Raw genomic sequence first — 14502 nt, 5'->3', positions numbered from 1 at the left:
GAAAATTGTGCCTGTGTAGAAAAGAAAGCCACCGAATAGTCAAAGAAAGCATGGACTCATCTGGGCACATGGACTCTTTAGAAGGATGCCAAATAGTTAAAGGAAACATGGGCCCATGCGGAGAATAAGTCAGGGAAAATGAGGAGGCAGCCCAGCCTGACCTGGAGCAAGCTGCAGCAGCAACAGCAGTCTGCAGTATCTAGGTCTGCCCCGTTCCATTGTCTACCATATCACTTGCCATCAATAAGGAATGACAGGTGCCCAGAGGGAGATGACGCTCCAGAAAGAAATGAAGAACTAAGCAGCCTTTTGGGCTCTCTGTGGAGTAACGGCATTGTTGAGAAGGGCATTGGAGCATTTTTCAGCAGCATTTTGTACAGCCCAGCTCTCTGTAGCCTCTGCTCCCCCGCCCCCCCCCCATCCTTTGCAGTAGAATGTGGGCCTCTGGTATAAATAGCATGGTACCATACTGATAATAACAACCATTGCTCAGATGTTTTACCTATCTTAAAATTGCTTGGGCTATATTTCAGGGAGAAAGAGAGATTATTTGGGCCCTAGCAAGTTTCATTTTGTTTTTCTCAGAAAGTCATTTTTGAGGTGTCTTTTTAAAATATTAGGACATTCAAAATGGCAGCTACTCTTTCCCTTGTAAAAAACAACCCCACAAAAACCCTGTCTCTGTATTCATTAGCAACTGCCATTGTCTCAGCCTCTCTTGGGCTCCATGATCACTGCAGATGGTGGCAGCAGCCCTGAAATTAAAAGATGCCTGCTTCTTGGGAGGAAAGCAATGACAAACCTCGACAGCATCTTAAAAAGCAGAGACATCACCTTGTCAACAAAAGTCCAAATAGTCAAAGCTATGGTTTTTCCTGTAGTGATGTACAGAAGTGAGAGCTGGACCATAAAGAAAGCTGACTGCCGAAGAATTGATGCTTTTGAATTGTGGTGCTGGAGGAGACTCTTGAGAGTCCTCTGGACGGCAAGGAGAACAAACCTATCCATTCTAAAGGAAATCAACCCTGAGTGCTCACTGGAAGGACAGATCCTGAAGCTGAGGCTCCAATACTTTGGCCATCTCATGAGAAGAGAAGTCTCCCTGGAAAAGATGCTGATGTTAAGAAAGTGTGAAGGCAGGAGGAGAAGGGGACGACAGAGGACAAGATGGTTGGACAGTGTCATCGAAGCTACCAACATGAATTTCACCCAACTCTGGGAGGCAGTGGAAGACGGGGGGGCCTGGCATGCTCTGGTCCATGGGGTCACGAAGAGTCGGACACGACTAAATGACTAAACAACAAAAAGGATTATTCAGATGATGTAAGAGAGATACCTGAAATGCTTCTAAAGCTGAGGATTCAAAGTCTTTAGGTTTGTGAGATCTTTTTTATTTTCCTTCTGAATTCTTAACCCAAGCAAGGGGCCAAGTAGACACCAGGAAGACTCTAGGAAGTTTACATATAGAGACAGACCATTAGGCTGTCGTGTTCATACATGCTTAAAGAGGCATTCCATTCAATTCTAAACATCCAAATCCCAGAATTCTCCCAGAGTTCCCCAGACAGAATTCTGGGAGTTCCATTCCACAGACACACACCTGCAGACATCTTCATTTTACTCACCTGCAGAAAGAATGAGGTGGCCTCCTTCTAGCCTGTCTGCTAGGCTATATTTCCTGATGAGACGAAGCTGATGCAGTGCTTCCTGAGGATAGTAGTGTTGTTGCTTTTTCTGTTCTCCTAAAGAATTACCATTCCACTGAGTGAAAAATTCCAGAATACTGCCTTGGGAAATTCTTGGGAAATTTTAGTATTTGAAGTTCAAAAAGAAACCCACCAGAAATAATGAACAGCACCTCCCTAGTGTTGGGGCTTGAGAGGAGAGCTGACCCCAGCTGATGTTGGAACTGGTTTTCTGCTTGGAGCAGTCCAAGATTCTTCAACTCGTGCCTGATCATACTTGTCACCCAATTGCCAGACTGCTATCACAACCCTGTATATGTTTGTGTATCCATGTTATTTACAGTACTTTGTTTATGTATGTTTATGTGGCTATCTTTTTGAATCAAATGCTAATAATGTGTTCTACTGAGTCTCAGGCAGGTGATCACTTGTGGTCAGGATGGAACACTTTGGCTGGTACTCTAGGACACTGGTTCTTAACCTTGGGTTACTCAGGCGTTTTGGACTGCAACTCCCAGAAGCCTTCACCACCAACTGTGCTGGCTGGGGTTTCTGGGAGTTGCAGTTCAAAAACATCCAAATAACAAAGGTTAAGAACCACTGCTGTAGGACAGTGGTCCCCAACCTTGGGCCTCCAGATGTTCTTGGACTTCAACTCCCAAAAATCCTGGCCAGCAGAGGTGGTGGTGAAGGCTTCTGGGAGTTGTAGTCCAAGAACATCTGGAGGCCCAAGGTTGGGGACCACTGCTCTAGGACAACCTACCCTATTCTTGTATGTTTCAGATGCTTTGCACAACAGCGCTGTCATCCATAATCCCTGGTCATATTGGCTGGAATTTTGCAGATGCCCTACTTTTATCGAAGCTTTGGAAAGTTACTTTCTGGATGATAAATTCCAGAATCATCCAGCAACTGATCATGATTACTATGAGATTCTGGGAGCTGTCATGAAAAAAAGTAACTTTTCCAAGCTCTGCTCTTTTGTACATTAGGTTCCCATAAGATTCATATAGCTTATAAAAACTTTCATAAAATCTGACCTGAAAAATATCTCATGGCACATGTACATTTCCTATTACTAAATGGGTTTTTTTTTCATATTGTAACAGAGAAACAAAGAACCAAGGCGATCTGAGTTGAAATCACAATGTGTTTTCCTGGGACCTCATTGTTATGCATTTACTCAAACATGCCTGGCAGCTCACTCAGCTGGACTTGACTCAAAAGAACAGTGCCCAGTGGGGCTACAAGAGGCCCCACTAGGTCAGACATGTCTGCCTCTTGGACAGCTGTAATGAACATCTCTGTCTGTTGCTCCTGCAGACAAGGATGCCCTTCATCAACAAACAAGAATAGCTGTTTCAGTCTCTCTTGGCCACCAGTTCTTGTATATCTCTGACTTGATTCCAGATACCTTAGGCGGGATTGGGTGAAAAGGGCTCCAACTTCCTGACTTCCCTAACTTATTCCCTTTAAACCCAGATAATCCCACACCCAGATCTCTAAGAACAGAACTGTCTGTCTGCCCCCACAGTCTACATATCCCTCTCACTCATATGTCTCCCTTCAAACACCTCATTAGATGTGACAGATTCAGCATCAAACAGCAAATAAATGTGATTCTTTCAATAAAAAGGTAGCAGAGAGAGAAACAGAGACATACACTCATGAGAGAGGAAGGACGAGGCAACAGAAGATTTATCTTAAGAGAAAACACAGCTTAACCTAACCCTAAAGGAGCTGACCATCTCCTTGGACCTACTGCTGAAGTCTCTGTTGCTTCGTCATTGGGGTGCGATAGGAGATGAGGGGATCTGTTATGTTTTCAATACAGTGGGGTCTTGACTTGAGAACTTAATCCGTATTGGAAGGCAGTTCTCAAGTCAAAAAGTCTGTAGGTCAAGTCTCCATTGACCTACAGTGCATTGAAAACCGATTAATCCCGTAACAGGCCGTTTTTGTTCCATTTTGGTTTTTTTCTGGTCTGTAAGTCAAATCTCAGTCTGCAAGTCAAACCTAAATTTTGCGGCCAGAGAAGTCTGTAACTCAAAAAGTCTGTAAGTCAAGCCGTCTGTAAGTCAAGGGTCCACTGTACATTTCCAGACTTCTGTCTGTTAATGTACTAGGTCCTATAATGTATTGGCTTTGCACAACAGCCTTCTTATACAGTATTAGGCGTCTTGATTGCTTTGTATACTCTAATATGGAATACTGTCCATCTATCCATCCTTCTACCGAGATCCCCTCTCCATCTATATATAGATCTCTAGAGACATTGAGAGACAAATCTATAATCAAGCTAGATAGGTAAAGCTATAAACACAGGACACAAAGCTTGGGAAATACATTGCATTTGTTTATTGCTTCTGGAGGTTGGATGACAACCTCAGAATCCTCCAGTAGCATGACCTTTTAGCATGGAGTTGTAGCCCCAAAACCCAACTTTTTCAAACTCTGATACGTACAGATGTAGTCAATAGATAGGAACAAAGATTAATAGAGATAAAGGTGTTTAATGAGAATGCCTTCCCTGTTTTGCATTTTTTGGGGTTCAAACTGCTGGGACTTTAAAACATGTGAGTGTGTGGAGAATGAATGGATAGTTTGAAAGAGATACTCTACCTCAGGGAAAAAGTTATATGACCTCTGCTCCGGCATGCACAGCTTGCATGTCTTTTGCAAAGAACAGTAGAATGCCTAAGGGACCATTTGAAAAAAAAAAGCCTGATTGCAGTTTCTGCACCTAGGTTAGCAGAAAACAATCTGTGATACTTAACTGTCTAGAGAACAATTGTGTCCTTCCAAAGCAGAAATGTCCATTCTCCAGCTGATAACAAGCACGGTACGGAGGCACATGACAGATGTTGATGTACCAATACATGTTAATATGATCAATAAGCTCAACTTCTGGCTGTGTTTCGTTCTCTTGGCTTTTCCAGATCTATGTTTAGATAGCTATTCTTAGGCTATTTTCATTCTGTTTTTGGCTTTGAGGTCACTCCCTACTTTTTTTCCTTCTTTCTCTTAGCCAGAAAAAGGAATGTTGACATGACTTCATAATGTCTGAACAGACCTACAAACACAGAACTCAGCTTCTGAGACCTCTGTAACTAATTCTGGAGTTCTTCTGCATATCATTCCTGAATGGATTTTCTGAAGCAATAAATAATGAAATTATGAGTTTCTGGAATAATTAATCCTATTTAACAGCCCTACATTCATCACTAACCTACTGGACTCTGAGAAGTATAAGTACCAAATATTTGTATAACCTCCAGAGGAACATTCCAAGACTGTAATGTGCAGAAATATCTGGCACTGCAGAGTTGATGTCTGACTGTATGATAGTATTTTCTAACCAAATTTCCAGCAGAAGTTTTTGGATCATACCTTCCATCATCCCTGACCATGTGGAAGGCTGCCTGGCAATACTGGGCATTATTGTACTAAAATATCTGGAAACTCCAAATTGCAAAAAAGCTGTCAGATCTTCTGGCCAATAAATGGACAGAATATGTAATAGAAGATATCTTAAGCACCAAATTCTCAGCTTGGGTAAGCATAAGAACTGGAGACATCAGCTTCAGGCAGCTTTGCCAAAACAAGCTCTGCGATCAAAGTTTGGGAAACTTATTCCCTTGGACTACATCCCCCAGAAGCCTTTATCATTTATAGCCAATGGCCATGATAGCTAGGGAGTTTTCAGACTTGTTATTTCAAAAGTCCATTTTCCAAGCTCTCCCTATGGTGAGAAACTGAGATACAGTATAAAGGCAATAGCAGAATCTGGAAAAGTTATCTTTTTGGATCACAAATGACCATGCTGCCTGGAAGACCCTGTTGTAGTCACCAAAGCAACTTGTCCAAACTCTGTCATCACACGAAGCAGTGAAATGGTTGCTGCAGCCTTGTTCTATATCCTCCCTCTTCCTCTGGTGTCTCACCTGGCCAGGTGAGAGCAAAAGTCTTGGTAACTATCAGTAGATACTGTGTGTGTATATATGTAAGTGTCTTGAACATGTATATGTACATGTGTGTATGTATGTGTGTGAGAGAGATAGACAGACAGAGAGAAAGAAAGTGTTTTGGCGTTTGTATTCAGTAAACATGTCCATTTCGTCTTAAGTCGTAGAAAAGTGGACCTCAGATGTAACAGGTCCTTTTCAATAGACCCTTCATCTTTTTCCCCCTACCTCTTTTCCAATATCTGGCAAAAATATTTAAGAACCTGGGTGCATGTTTTAGACTCTTCACGTGTGAGCATTGCCTGTTGAAAATTTCTGATTGCTCTCCCATCTACAGAAACCCACATATTGCACCTGAGGAGCCTTGCACTGCTTTTCTTCAGTGGGTTCCCTCAACTGACTAGAGGTGATTTTCTTCATGAAGGGCCAAAGGAAAAACAGAGGAAAATCAACTGCTGAAGAGGGGAAAAAAAGGTAGGTGAGCTAAAGAAGGACTGAAGAAAGACGGGAGCTTAGGATTTTCTGCTGAAATCCTTCTTTTTTAAAAAAAATAAATAAATGATTGATATTTAATTTATGTACCTACATAGCCTCTTCAAAAACAAAAGCAGGAATGTGCACACTGTCTCCCTCTCAGCAATGTCACATCGTCTGTTATAGTGAAGGATATTTAAGAATATTAAAATGACTAGAAATGAAACTGCTTGTAGAGCCTTTTCCAGATGGACAAGTCCTCACATTAGCAATTAGAGGACAATATACAATTGTTCTGTCTTTTTCTCCTTAACAGATTTGCCCTGATTTTTTTTTGGGGGGGGGGGAATGAATGGAAGTAGCAGTAGAAAGAACAATGTCATGTGAAACTCATGCAACATTCAATGAACGACGAACAGAATGTGATAGAAGTCTGATATAAACTGCTTATAATCAAGGTTAGTCAATTTCAGAGCTCCATAGACAAGAAAAAACAGTTGTCTTTTGGCCTAGGAAGAAGCAGGATTTCTGATTTCTCTTTTCCTGAAGAAAGCTTTCCGTCATCCCACCATTATGTCTATTAATGTATCAAACAGCCGGAGATGTTGGCAAGTCTTTGAGTCTGAGTCCCAAGTCTGAGTTTGTCTTGGGGTCAGAATCCTGAGTCCCAAGCCTCGAATCCAACTACAGTGGACCCTCGACTTACAGACGGCTCGACTTACAGACTTTTCGAGTTACAGACTTCTCTGGCTGCAAAATTTAGATTCGACTTGCAGCCGGAGAATCGACTTACAGACCAGAAAAAAACCAAAATGGAACAAAAATATAATAAAAACCGCTGGTTATGGGATTAATCGGTTTTCAATGCATTGTAGGTCAATGGAGATTCGACCTACAGACTTTTCGACTTGCAGCCACCATTCCAATACGGATTAATTCCTTAAGTAGAGGGTCCACTGTATCAAGTCCCTGCCTGGGGAATTCTGGGAGTTGTAGTCACAGCAGCTGCCATCTTGGACTTGTGTGTCCCTCCACAGTGCTATAAAACTACTGTAGATGCATGCACATGAATCTGGGTGTAGGGCCCTTGCTCAAGCACTAGGAGGAGCTCTAAAGCAGCAAGGGAAACCGTGGGAGCGCGTTCTGCCATGCCTTTCCAACTGCTTCCTCCACAGGTATTGCTTCTTGATCACTGGGAAGGAGGGAGGGAGAGGGAGGATGTGTGGGCTAGGGACTCGACAACACAACTCAGAAAAATGGGTCTTTTCAAAGAAAGGCATGAGTCAAGTCTGAGTTGAGTCACGGGGTGACTTAAGTTGGCCTCTGCGAGTTACAAGTCCCAGGTTCCCATCCCTGCAAGCAGCTAGTGTGGATGGGGACTGCAATAGCATCAAACCAGAAAGATCGTTTTAAGCAGAATGAAAATAATGACGGCACACTGGAGCCATCTGTAACTGAGCACCTGTAGTAGGAAGATGCTCCAGGTCTCAGAACACCATCTTACTTCTGTTCAGTTATGCACGGCTACACCACGTCATGATTGTTTTCATTCTGTTGAAAACGACTTTCCAAGCTCTGCATCTAAAAGAAAGCTGATCCTATTTTTAAAATGACTGAATATAGTGAAAGGCTCCAGCAGCCAATCCGCGCCTCTCCCATCTCTGTTGGGTAAATGATCTTTGTCCAGTTCCAGCTGTTTTATGAAGGGGCAACAATGATGTCAGAAGTAGAATGTCAGTTTCCAAAAAGGGGGCAAGACATTGCATTTATCCAAAATGCTGGCAGCACCATATCGAATCTTCCCTTTCTCCACTTATCTCCCCAAGGCCTCCGATAGCCTCCTCCTTCCTCGTCAATGCAGCAGGTTAGAAGAAACAAATCCGAATGGCAAACGCAACATCCCACTGGCATCTGTAGAGTCTTCTAATTAATTCATCTTGGCGAGAACCTCAGAGACTCATTTAGGTCCATTCTGGCAAGGAGAACATTTAATCATTTCTCAAAGCATTGATTTTCAAATCAATTTCTTTGTCTCTTTCACAACGCAGCATAGCCTCCGTGACCTCCTTATTTTTCTCCCATTGCTCGTGTAAAGTGCTTCAAATTTAATCCGCGTAAGAAATCAATTAGTCATTTATGACCTGCAGTTTTACTTACTGTAGCAGCAGATAAAGACACCACCCTGGACCAAAAGAGAGAGAGAGAGAGAGAGAGAGAGAGAGAGAGAGAGAGAGAGAGAATGTTTCAGAACAGGCAGACAATTATTCTTATTTAATTTATCTTAACAAGAGCTGCTTCTTATTTAAACGATTTCAAAAGACCCATCTGCTTCGCTTCTCTAGCTGTTATAGAACATTGTTTTAGGAAAGGAAATTTTGTTTTTGGAAAAAGCCTTCCGGGTTGAACTGGGACTTTGATAAGTGTTCTGTGTAACTCTCCCGAGAGTGAAGGGGTGTGGTAAAGCTAATCAGAATTAATTGGGCTGCTGTAAGAACTGCCATGGTCTCTCTGAAGCATGCACGTGTGCGCACGTGCATGCGCGCGCACACACACATACAGAGAGAGATGGGCATGTAAAGCCACTCATTAAAAGCTGAAATCCACACAACATATTGAAACTTCATTTGAGCAATAGCACAATTTAAAATTCTGATTTTGCACTTTCAGTTTTCTGAACCAAGTATAAATTTTTAAATCTTAATGACACATTTTCCTTCTGTGACCCCTGCCTAACTTGCTTTCCAGTTCCTCAGCCAGTCAGAATTGCACAGAAATTCATTTGACGGGGCTCAAATTTCTGCCTGGTTGTGAAACAGACTGATAAATAGATAGATAGATTGTGACATTTAATATTGCAAATGTCACTCCAAAGGACTCCCAAGACAGATTACAAAAGATGAAAGCATTTTTTTTTTTAAAAAGGTCCAAATGTTACCACATATTGTACAGAGCCTAGGAATACTTTAAAAAAGGAGAATATATAAGAGACAGGTAATGTCTCCAGGCAAACAAGTAAGTACGGACTGAATTAGGATTATTTGTGTGTTTCTGAAGTGACAGGGAGGCACAGCAAAGAGCCCAGGAGCACTTAAAGGTTGGAGACCAGTTCTCCACATATCCCTAGTGTTAAGCTGGCATTTGTGGAATTTGAAGTATTAAAATAAACAAACAAACAAAAGATGTTGCATGATTAAAAAGGGGGAAAGGGGAATGAAAAGTATAAATACCTAATAAGGAAGACACCAAACCAGTATGAAAGGAGAAAAGTTTCAGTGTTTGTGGAGGCCCAAACCCCCTTCTGCCCTCCTCAGTCTTTGGGGGTCTCTGAGGATCAGCTTTAGCAGTCTATCTCATCATTTTTTTAAAGCTGCTGTATAAAGGTTGGAAATCCCACTGGTGCAGCATGTTGCCTGGGCTTTGCATTCTCAAAGCACTCACCTTCTTTTTAAACACATGGCTAGAAACACTATTAATTCTATGTGTGCGAGCACGCATGTGTGTGTATGTGCAGATGAATGCCTGCATTCCTGTGTTGGTTTTGAGTGGTTCACTTTAGGATGCTAGGATCTATCTCTTCCCTTCTGGTTTCTCTTTTCTTGCGGTGGTGTCACCTTCAAAAAAAACAGCATAATGACTGTCTACTGCATTTCTCTTTTTCTTATGTTCCCCAGGGTTGAAGTAGGTGAAAACTTCTGCTGGCAATAATTCTGATGGCTGTACGTAATCTCCCACTCTAGTTACAGCTATTTGCATATTGCCATTCATGGACTGGGTTGAAATGCCAGTATTTATTCCTAGAACAGAATAAAACATTAATCCACTTTAAAAATATTTCTCTCCCTCCCTTCCTCTCTCTCTCTCTCTCAATCCCAAGCTACATTTGCTGAATCAGTTGGACATAAGGCTTCAGATCTCAAGCCGATTGCTTAGGGAAAGGGGGGCTTCAAATAGCAACTTGCACACTGAACACAGGAACACACTGGTAGTTAATACTATTAGAATAACTGCATGGTCCATGATAACATAGGTAGCATATCATCCAAAACTGGTAAAAGGCTCTCATCATCATCCCTGTGATCTGTGCACCCAAGTTGTGAACCAGTACTGTACTGAAGCCATAACTGTGCTCACAACCTAAGGTTCAATGCCAGGTAGCCGGCTCTAGCTTCGCTCAGCATTTCATCTTTCCAAGGAACATCAAATGAGTACCAAGTTCACGGGGGCTGCAATGTGTAGCTTCCATAACTATAAACCACCCAGAGAGTGTTTTAAGCACAATGGGGTGGCATGTAAACAGCACACTTTCCTTTTTTTGTTATTATTATTAGTAACATGTAATGTTGAGCTATATTGATTCCAATACGTCAACTCTTACAGGTTTCAGATTTATCCCAAGGATGAGCAAAGTGTGGTTTATGAAATAGATGTGCCCCCTAGTTTCCTTCAAACTACTTTCCCATACCTTCATATTCCACAAATAGCCAATTGTGGCCTCTAAAGCACATGACTGACCATTTTGCACCAATTTCAAACCTCTTTGATGCCTGGGGACCCTTCCCCCTCCCCCAAACTGAAAGTAACCTGCTGGGATTTGTCTGGCACCAGAAGGGAGTGTGTGGTACAGGCCCCTCTTAAGCCCCAGTGTTGTGGCTTCCAGTCCCATGGAAGGTACCAATCTGTAGTTTAGCCATTTGGATTTTGTTTCAGTGCAGAGGATGTACTAAATGATAGAGGTGGTCCATCATATGGAATGGAAGCTTTTCTTTCTTTCTTTCTTTCTTTCTTTCTTTCTTTCTTTCTTTCTTTCTTTCTTTCTTTCTTTCTTTCTTTCTTTCTTTCTTTCTTTCTGTCTGTCTGTCTGTCTGTCTGTCTGTCTGACTGACTGACTGACTGACTGACTGACTGACTGACTGACTGACTGACTTACTTACTTACTTACTTACTTACTTACTTACTTACTTACTTACTTACTTACTTACATATATCACCCCTTTAGTGGAAACTCTATTCTGGGCAGTTTTACAAATTAAAACTAAGAACCTCACACAACTGATACAATCATTATGGTGATTCACTGATCTAGATCTAAAATTTATACAATGGGGAAAAGAAAGAACAAGAAAATAAAAAATAAAAAATTAATATTAACAGCATCTTGGTATAAGTTATAGACAGTAGCTTTGTGTAATTTTGATTTCACTCAGGCCCAGAGGTATGATTCAGGCAAACTCTTGTGACTGAGCAATCACATTTCCAAACAATTAAATACTATGCTTATCTCCCAATGAACAATCAGAACAAAGCAAGTTAATTTGTGAGAGAAAAGTGACAATCTCCTACAGTAACAATCAGATGGTTTCACCACTTCTCTCATCTCATGACATACTTAATACAGTATATGATTTGACCTTAAGAGTCTCGGTATTTCAGAACTGTTTCTATTACTGTAGAAATAGGAATTCCCATCAATGAGGATTCAGTCAGAAAGACTCCAGGTTGTGGTCGTTCACATTTCCCCCTTTTGAAATACTAATCTATTCCTGTTTTAACCTGTAAAAGAACCATAGATATTTTGCCATTCTGGATGAATTTCATAGATAAAAATGATGATTAATCCCCATAGTGAATGGAATTACAGTATATGCATATCCTGCCCTGAGGCATTTACAGTCAGAAACTTGATAAAGATGGAAAGAAAAAGAGATGTTCCTGTGTTCAGGCATTATGGTTGAATCCAAAGATACATTTCAGCTTGAGTTAAGCTCAGGAAACTATTTTGACAAACACGAACAGCATGAAGTAATAATTATGCAGAGATCTCCTGAGCATTTCAAGAGTTCTCCCATTTTCCCAAAGTGGTCATAGTTATCCTTATATAGTTCTCATTGAAAACCAGGGCTTTGGGCGCTAAGCTTGTGAACAGGGAAGCTTAAAATCTGCTTTTATCTGATGATTATTAGCTTAGGTACAATTCTCTCATGGGTTGTGTGTGTGTGTGTGTTTGTACGTATAATTTGAGAAAAGACAGTAAGAAGGATTTTAAAACAAGGTCAGGACACTCTGTTTTCCTTACTGCTTGAGTGGGCAAAATGTGGGCATAGATGGGGGGGGCTAAACCTCCCTAAGAAGGAAAAAAAGGTGTTTTAAATTTATTTTGAATTATTGTCTACTTCTGCTCCTGGAAGTCTGCAGTTTTTACACAACAGGCCAAGAGTGAGGTCTTCTAATACAAGGCAATTTTTAAAAAAATCCAGTCAATTCCTATGGCCCACAAAGTTGGCCCCCAAGCCTTATCAACCCCTGTCTTATTGTGACACCATCTTTCCACTGACACTAACGTTTCAGTAAATAAGTTGGTTCCTTATTCCTACTTGTCTGTTCCTTATTTGTGTGGAACTTTGACACACAGCTCAATCACTCAGTGGAATAAAGACCACTTGTATGCCTCTGAATCTCAAATCTTAAGCTTTGAACCCTTCACCCATAGCACACATAACTACAGTGGTGCCTCGCTACACAGTTAGCCCGCATGACAGTTTTTTCGCTAGACATTGACTTTTTGTGATCACTATAGCGATTCGCAAAACAGTGGTTTCTATGGGGGAATTTTGCTGGACAATGTTTAGTCCCTGCTTCGCAAACCAATTTTCGCTGGACAACGATTTTGATGGCTCCCTCCGTGCTTGCAAAACGGGTGTTTTTGGGACCTAAGCTTCGCAAGACAGCTATTTAAACAGCTGATTGGTGGTTTGCAAAGCGGCTTTCCTATGGCCGATCTTCGCTAGACAACGATGATTCTTCCCCATTGGAATGCATTAAACAGGTTTCAATGCATTCCAATGGGGAAATGCTTTTTGCTAGACGCTGATTTCGCTAAACAGCGATTTCAGTGGAATGGATTATCATCATCTAGCAAGGCACCACTGTATTAGAAAGCTCTTCCCTTCAAGATTAAAAAAATAAGGCTGGAATCCAGCAGAATCAAATCTCCTTCACAAACGATGTAGCTCCAGCGGATTGACCTTTATGCCATTTGTGGAAGAGGGCATCCAAAACCTCCTTGTATAAGCTGCCTATTCACAAAGGATCCCCACTTATGTACATAATCTCTGCTTGTGTACTAGCAATAATTGAGCATGGTTGAGATCCCATCATATTACACAGGTAGAGCTTCGTGTTCTACTTGGTGTTGATCTGGATCCTGAAACAATATTCTCCAATCACTGTAGTCGTGTTTTCAAAATACACATTAGTATGATCCCACATCACAACCACAAATAAAGAACTGGGCCTTTACACTGCAAAATAAGCTGTGGGACAGCCCATTTCACACATCCTTACATCCAAGAGAACATTCTTTATGAGAGTCAACTGACCCACATCAGGGCCAAAGCATTTAGTGTGCTGTCATCATGCCAACTGACACCAAAACAGGTAGAAGAAGAAAATAAGGATTAAGGTTCTGTACCTCTCAGAATAAACCATGGGCCATCCCAAATCATCCATCCTTACACTCAAGAACAAGCAGCGTTGCTTGTGCATAGATTCTATCACACAAGGATTCGCACCTATTACCTCCGTCACACGTGCATACACAAAAGGCCTTGACCATATTAGACTCAAACATGTGATTGCTCTGTCTGACAAGCCCAGTGGCACTGCTAAGAGCTGTCACTGGAATAAAAATTAATAGCTAAGCTTTGGCTTCCTTCCTCTCTCTCACCAGCATCTCTCTCTTTTTATTATTGTTCTTCAGTCTCCTTTCTCTTTTAATGAGCTCCTAAAAATATTCTGCATGGAGGCTGTGGGCTAAATGAGTCAGCCTCTCTCCTGTTTTTGACCAATTGCCGGTGGATCCTGACAAATCCAAAACCACGCAGGATTCTGGTATTTGAATGAAGGACTTGCCAGTCTTTGTGAGATGGGTGGCACTGAAAGCTTGAGGTGGGGAGGGGGAGGCTGGTGGCAGGTAGACACCAGGGCTTTAACAAGGAGCCTTCCATTATTATTAATGACCTCCTCCTCTTTCTTGTCCTTCCTCCTCTTCCTTTTGTAGTCACTGGAATTAGTATTTTCCAATAGCAATATTGCAGACAATAAAGCTAAAAATCTTGTTCATGGGAAACCTGGATTTAAATTCTCACTTTCGAGTGTTACAACTAGCATGTGTGTGTTCCCATCAAATATATTGATTTCATTAATTTTAAGGACTATATCCTCCCTTTCTTCTATGAACATTTGCAGAGATTAGAATGTTGCCTTTAATGATCTGCTGAAGCCGTGTATAACTAACTGATCAGGAATAGGATGTCACTCTGGAATCCAGAGCATCACACTACTGCTGTTCGATTGTGCTTAGCTTCATCATGCCATTATAT

General features: G+C 41.5%; 1 long non-coding RNA gene across 1 annotated transcript in view; it reads right to left on the bottom strand.

The window, feature by feature from the left end:
• Positions 1-532: 532 nt before the first annotated feature.
• The window catches only part of LOC144583614 (uncharacterized), a 78213-nt gene continuing 64243 nt past the window's right edge, over positions 533-14502 (bottom strand). Inside the window, exon 3 of the long non-coding RNA XR_013537516.1 lies at positions 533-8306. This is a non-coding gene — a long non-coding RNA (uncharacterized LOC144583614). The remainder of the gene's footprint in view (positions 8307-14502) is intronic.

This window comes from Pogona vitticeps, chromosome 6 (genome assembly GCF_051106095.1).
Source record: "Pogona vitticeps strain Pit_001003342236 chromosome 6, PviZW2.1, whole genome shotgun sequence".
Taxonomy (NCBI): Eukaryota; Metazoa; Chordata; class Lepidosauria; order Squamata; family Agamidae; genus Pogona; species Pogona vitticeps.
This window is presented reverse-complemented; position numbering and strand designations above follow the sequence as displayed.